The sequence below is a fragment of the Marmota monax genome, unplaced genomic scaffold (genome assembly GCF_021218885.2).
Source record: "Marmota monax isolate L192 unplaced genomic scaffold, Marmota_monax_Labrador192_F-V1.1 WCK01_AAM20220418_F8-fsc00172, whole genome shotgun sequence".
NCBI classification, from domain to species: domain Eukaryota; kingdom Metazoa; phylum Chordata; class Mammalia; order Rodentia; family Sciuridae; genus Marmota; species Marmota monax.
This window is the reverse complement of record NW_026693633.1, coordinates 2,903,387-2,910,014: the sequence shown is the minus strand read 5'-3', so window position 1 is coordinate 2,910,014 and position 6,628 is coordinate 2,903,387.

The following is a 6,628-nucleotide window of genomic DNA, read 5'->3' as shown; positions in this document are numbered from 1 at the left end:
TAGCACACACAGGCCCTGGGTGCAATCCCTGCAGTGCAAAAAGAAAGAAAAGAAATTAATACAATGGATTTAGGGTAAAAAGCAAAATCCTAAAGACAATAGATAGATGAAGAATGGCTCTATAAAGAGGGATCATAACCATAAACTGAAGGAAGGGATTTACCCATAAAGTATTCAGAAAAACCCACTGGTCAGCATCCTCATTGTATTTCATGAGGTTCTGCCTCAGAAAGGCAGTCATGCATCATATTTGAAACAAAGGAAATTAGTGATTATTAGATCCATGGTTTCAGCAGCTCCTGGTTAGTGTCATTATTCCAGTTCTTAATATTCACATTCTTTGTAATGAGTTTTGCATTTTCTTCAATTTTATTTGGGCAGATATATTTCAATTCCACATAACATAATGGGGAAATTATGTTAGGATAATATAGGAATAAAAGGTGCCCCTTTGTTTTCTTCTTAGTTTTTTCTTTCCCTCAGGGAAAAACAAAGTATAAGAGACAGTGAAGTGAAACTTCCCTGAAATACACAGCACAAGTTTTTTATATTGCTATTACTGAAGAAAAGGCTCAAAATCCACCACATAAAGAGAGCTCTCCCTGTCATTTGAAAAACCTCAGATGTCAGAGTATATATTAGACAGTTCCCTTAATTCTTCTGAGGTATTTTACTTTTACCCCCTGGGTCAGTTGACAAATGGTCAGGGTAGCACATGATAACAGGTAGATTTACTTCAGGTTCGGGGTCTCTAATCTCAAACAACAAACCAACAAATGTCCGGAGGATCTCCATATTTCATGCATCAAAATCACATCAGGTACGATGCTAGACTGTCTTTTAAACCTGAAATTGACACCACTATCCATTAACATGTCATGCATCTCTGGACAAGCTTCTGAAAATGTGCTCATGATATTGTTGGTGTTTGGGTGCCTCTGCAAAGTTGTGACTCAGCTTACCCTCATTGTAAATTGAAAGTAAGGAAACATAGTTGCCATTTGTCCACTGAAAGAGCAAAATCAACAAAGATCAGAGTGAGATGGCATCAAAAATGCATAGCCATCTTTATGCAATAGCACAGCTTAGTGGGTGAGTTCTCAGGAAGCATCCCAGATGCCAGAGAGGGAGTCCAGTCCCCTCTCCCATTTTATGCACTTGAAAAGTTTGCCTTATTACTTGTTTCTTGCCCATGTCCTGCATGGGCAATGAACTTTGGGGTTCCTCTGCATGAAGTAGGCTTGCTGCGAAATAAAGTTAAGAAAAAAGGCGGCAAAAAAAACACACAACACAGAAAGGAATTTGAGAAAGTGAGGGCAGGACGGCTGTTTGATGGTAGGTCAATTTCTACACTGGAAGGAGAGAGGACAGCCTGTGTTTGCTTTATTTATATATGGGGGAAACTTCAAAGGTTTTCCATAGAATGTTCTTCGCCAAATAAGGTAGGAGGCGGGCTGTCCAGTTCCCAGTGGGTCACACCCAACTCCAGAGCTATGAGAAACCTTCCTAGCTGAGCAAAGACTGAAGTCACTTGCATTGTGTAATTCATTAAGTGAGAGGGCTGCAAAATAGCGTGCAATGCCAGACCAAAATCTCCTGGGCTCAAGGCCCAGTGAAGATGCTAAATAGCTCAGGAGTGGCTTCCCACACTTGTGCCTCTCTTTCTTCATTTCCAAAGTGGAGGTGAAAATAGTTGTACCTATATCATAGACTTGTTGTGAGATTACTTGAATCAATACATGTTAAGTGCTTGTAGACATGCCCGGAGCAGAGCAAGCAGCAAAATGTCATTTCTCCTCATTTTATCATCATCATCATCATCATCATCATCATCATATTATCATCATCATCATCATCACTATTATCATCATTGTAATCATTGCTATTATCATTACCATTGTTATCATCATCATCATCATCATCATCATCATCATTATCATCATCATTCCTGGGTAAGAAAAGTAGCTTATAATCAAAGTAGAGGGAGCATATCCAAAGAAATAATAAGTCTGGGTTGGGGAGATGAAAATAATTGCTTTGAATTATTAGGTTCCCAGGGAAAGGATCTATCCTGGGAGTGGAAACGAATGTAGGAATCCTGCAAGGAAGGTCAGACAATAACAGATGTACAGATTCAGTGCTGTTCCATGAGGTACCTTAGGAAAATAACTAGACATATCCTTGTGGCTCCACCTCCAGAAAAATCTATTAAATATTCTTTTAAACCTTGGAACTTCTTTCTTCATAAGAAACTGATAAAAACAGATTACCCCAATGTTATGGTTTGGATGATTTTTCCCTGAGAAGCTCTTGTGTTAATTCAGAAATATTCAGAAGTGAAATAATTGAATTTTGAGAGCTATAACCTGATCAGTCCATCCCAGTTTGAATGGACTGACTGGCTGGTAACTGCAGGCAGGGTGGGCATGTCTAGAGAAGGTGAGTCCCTGGAGGCATACCTTGGAAGGATTCATCTGCTCTGTGGCCATTTCCCCAGTCTGCGATTCCTGGCTTTTATGACATGAAAAGTTTTTTCTTTACCAGGTCCTCCTGCCATGAATCCTGCCTCACCTTAGGCCCAGAGCAATGAACTCTGCCAACCGTAGTCTAAATCTCTGAATTCATGAGCCTAAAAATCTTTTCCTCCTCTAAGTTGAACTTGGCAGGTATTTTGGTCACAGTGACAAAAAGCTGATTAAAACATAAATTGGTACCAAACATTAGGGTCATTACTGTGACCAATCTGATAATGTGGTTCAGAAACCTTTGAAAAGTGTTTGCAAGAAGAATTTGTAAAAGTTTAGAGATGCAGGCTGGAAATCCTTCAGGATGTTTTAGAAGGAAATTAATGGGTGATTCTGGTGGGAGCACAGACCAGAAGGCAGGCAGTAAGACTGGGATCATGAGGTTCCTGAGTGAACTGAGGACTCAATTGAAAATTGAACAAGAGGCTGTTCATGTTATATTCTTGCAAAGAACATGTCCACATTTTTCCTATGACCAGAGACTTTGTGAGGATAAATTTAAAGTGATGGTTTAATTAATTAGCAGAGGAAATTTCAAGGCAGCACAGCACTCAGTCAGTGACAGAGATATTGCTGGCAGCTTTTAATCAGATATACTGTGAGAATTGGGAGCAGAAAATAGAGCTACAGGATTTTAAAATTTTGCTGTTTGACCAGAAATGTGCTTGTAAAACTGGGGCCAAGGGACATGTGGTTACTAAAGAGATTACAACCACTGAAGACATGCTGAGTATTTCACACAGAGATAATGGAAAGATGGCTTAAGAACATCTCAGGAATTTGCAAAATCATATTCACTACAGGATCAAGGTTGGAGAAGGGAAAATTCTTTTGAGAAGAGATTTGGGAGAGCTTGCTTTCATGGATGCAGGGTGGAGGGTAGGAAGTTGTTTCATCATACTCAGCCACTTAGGCACTCAAAGGCCACTGCAGCCATGATTCTAAGGAGCTCAGCTACTGCACAAGCTAAAGCAAACCTTGGCATTATCCACAACATGCTGATTCTGCAAGAATACAGAATGCTTAAATTAGGGGTCATGGAGGCTTCTATAAAGATTTCAAATGAAGGCCTAGGAGGCCTGGCAAAGTATAATAGGTTCAGAGTTCTTGTATGCTTTCACTGAGAAGATAATATGTGACACTGTAAGGTGAATGTGAAGCCGAAGCTGAAATGGGGAACCCAGGAACTAAGAAATGCCAGTAACATGAAATGTCTGCTAAGAAAAGCTGCTGGCTGACTGTGAATAGAGTAAGGCTTAAAGAAATCCAGTGTGCTCTGCAACTGGCAGGGTCAAAGGGGCAGGGCTGCATAAGCCCTTTGCAGAGCACGTCTGTCAGCTATACATCCTAGATTCTACATCAGGGGTTGTGGGACCTATCTGATCAACTGTTTCAGTCTGGTTTGATCTCATCCTTTCTTTTTGTGCTCCTATTCTTCCACTTTGGAATGGGAATGTTTATTATGTTCAATTGTATAATGGATGTATGAAACTTTCCTTTGATTTTTACAGGGACTCACAGCCAAGAGTATGCTTTAGTCTTAGAGGAAACTTTGGACTTGGACTTTGGAGCAATGCTGAAATGGTTAAAACAATGGAACTCTTGGAGATAGGCTTTGTGCCTTTTGCATTGTGAGATGAATATAAACTTTTGGGGGCCATGGGAAGAATATTATGGTTTGGATATGAGGTGTTTCCTGCAAACTCCTGTGTTAATGCAGAAAGTTTTGGAGGTAGAGTGATTGGATTATGAGAGCTGTAACCTAATCAATCCATCCTAGTTTGAATTTACTGACTGGTAACTGGAGGCCAGTAGGAATGGAGGAGGTGTGTCCCTGGGGGTGTAACCAGGAAGGGTTTGTCTGATCTGAGATACCCCCCACCATTTCCTGGCCACCAGGAATAGGCAACATTTCCTCCACCACACCCTGTAATTATGATTTACTGCCACTCTTGGGGCCCAGAGCAATGGATTTGGCTATCTATGGACTGAGATCTCTGAAATAATGAACCTAAATAGACTTTTCCTCCTCTAGTTGTTCTTGTCAAGATGGACTGACTAAAACCCCCATTTATTATTCCTAGTTTACTTTTATAAATGGATATTTGGTTTTAGATTTAAAACACTAATTCCTCTTTTTATTATTCTAAAACAGTCTAGATAGTCTAGAGACTAGGATTTAAAGAAACAAAGCTTTTTGCAGTTTCATTTTTGAATGTTGACCTTTTAGAAACTGAGTTTACTTTTCTTCTGCTTACTGGTGGTACCAGACCTTCCTTTATCACAGGTTTCATGACCTCCAAATGATTCAACTTATTTTGGCTGTTAGGTTTGAGATTCTTACCTTCATATTGAAAAATTTAGCATGGTGAAGGAGGTTTCATATCAGACAGATTGTGAATGGGAATCTGTTCTTTTATGTCTACCTGGCAGACTTTTAACAAGGTATCTAACTCCTTGGATTCTAGGGTTTCTTATCTGTAAAATGGAAGGATTACAAAACTATAAAATTAAAAAATAATAAATTAAGTATAATGAATAATATTATTGGCATATAACCAATTTTCAATCAACTTTAGCTTCATTTTGTCTCCCTTTTCTGAAAAGGCAAAGCTGTTACTTATAGTTGTAAAGTGTACTATTGAAACTAGGTTAAGTACATTTCTGTCCTTTCACCTGGCTCTGTCTTCTCAGGTTATTACTCTCCAATTCTGAATTAACTCTTAAACCAAAGAATAAACTAGGGGCTGGGTGTAGCTTAGTGATAAAGCACATCCTTAGCTTGCCTGTACTCTGGGTTGAATCCCCAGAACTCAAAACAAAGCCAACAATGACAGCAAAAATCAAACAAATAAACAAAAGAATAAGACCAAGTAAGGAAACCAAATCATTATTCATATGGTACTTGCCTCATGCAAAATATGGCATTTAGTCATCAAGGCAGCCTTGTTAGGTTGATGTTATCCTGTAGAATAGATGATAAGACCAAGCCTTAAAGTATCCCAACTGGCTTATTTAATAATAAATATTAGGGAAGGGTTTTAAATTATTCCTATGACTCTAAAAAGTTCATGATTTTTATTAGACTTCCTCTGTGAGTTCTGAACTTTTAAAGGTAAATGGCATTTCCTTCTCTTTCTAAATTACATTGAATAATACAGTGTCTACAATAAGGTGGGTGTGACTCTAGGATATAGCAATGAACCAGAGACAAAGTCTTTGCTGAAATGGAACTTATAAACAATGGGGTGGATTAGGGAGGTCAGAGAGCAAGCAAATAAATTTATGACATTTTTAGGAAAAATAAGTGCCATGAAGAAAAATAAGACATAGTGAATGATTAGAGATTAAAGCATGAGAATGATTAATGCTAGGAGGAGATCCTCTATTATATAGGTTGGCCATGAAAAGTCTTTCTAATGAAGTTACTTTGCAACAGAGATAAGGATAAAATGAGAAAACAGCATCAACACCATCCATCAGAGAGGTTCCCATGCAGAAAATATGCAAAGGCCTGTGGCAAAAGCATAGCTATCATGCTGAAAAACTGAAAAATGACCAGTGTGGTTGAAGCAGATTGCCAAAAGAAGAGAATGAAGTTAGTGCTGGTTGAAGTTATTTAGACTGGGTAGGTCATGCTAAGGACTTTGAACTTTGAGATGGAAGTCACTGGAGATTTCAATGAGAGGAGTTACTTGATCTGACTTAAGTTTGAATAATTTTACTTTGGCTGATGAGAAGAATACATTGTGAAGAGAACAAGAAGAGAAGCCTAGAGATTAAGAAGTTATTGGAATACCAAGATCAGATACTTTTTTTCAATTATCTTCAGATCAACACTCTGTTTTCTTGTACTTCCTAAATCACCTAGTAACTTCCCACTTCTCATTTTCTTGGATAACACCAACTCTAAACATGGGGGTGTCTAACCAGATATTTAAGGATGGGAAGATCTGGGCACAGATACAATCAGTGTCCTTCCACCCTTGCTCTCACATTCCACTCCTAGTCTTCCTGAAACCTTGACATGTACCTTCTTCCCCTGTCATCTCAACACTGAGGCTCCCATCACAGCCAAGCTGGTGTCCAAATGCCCTCTGAAG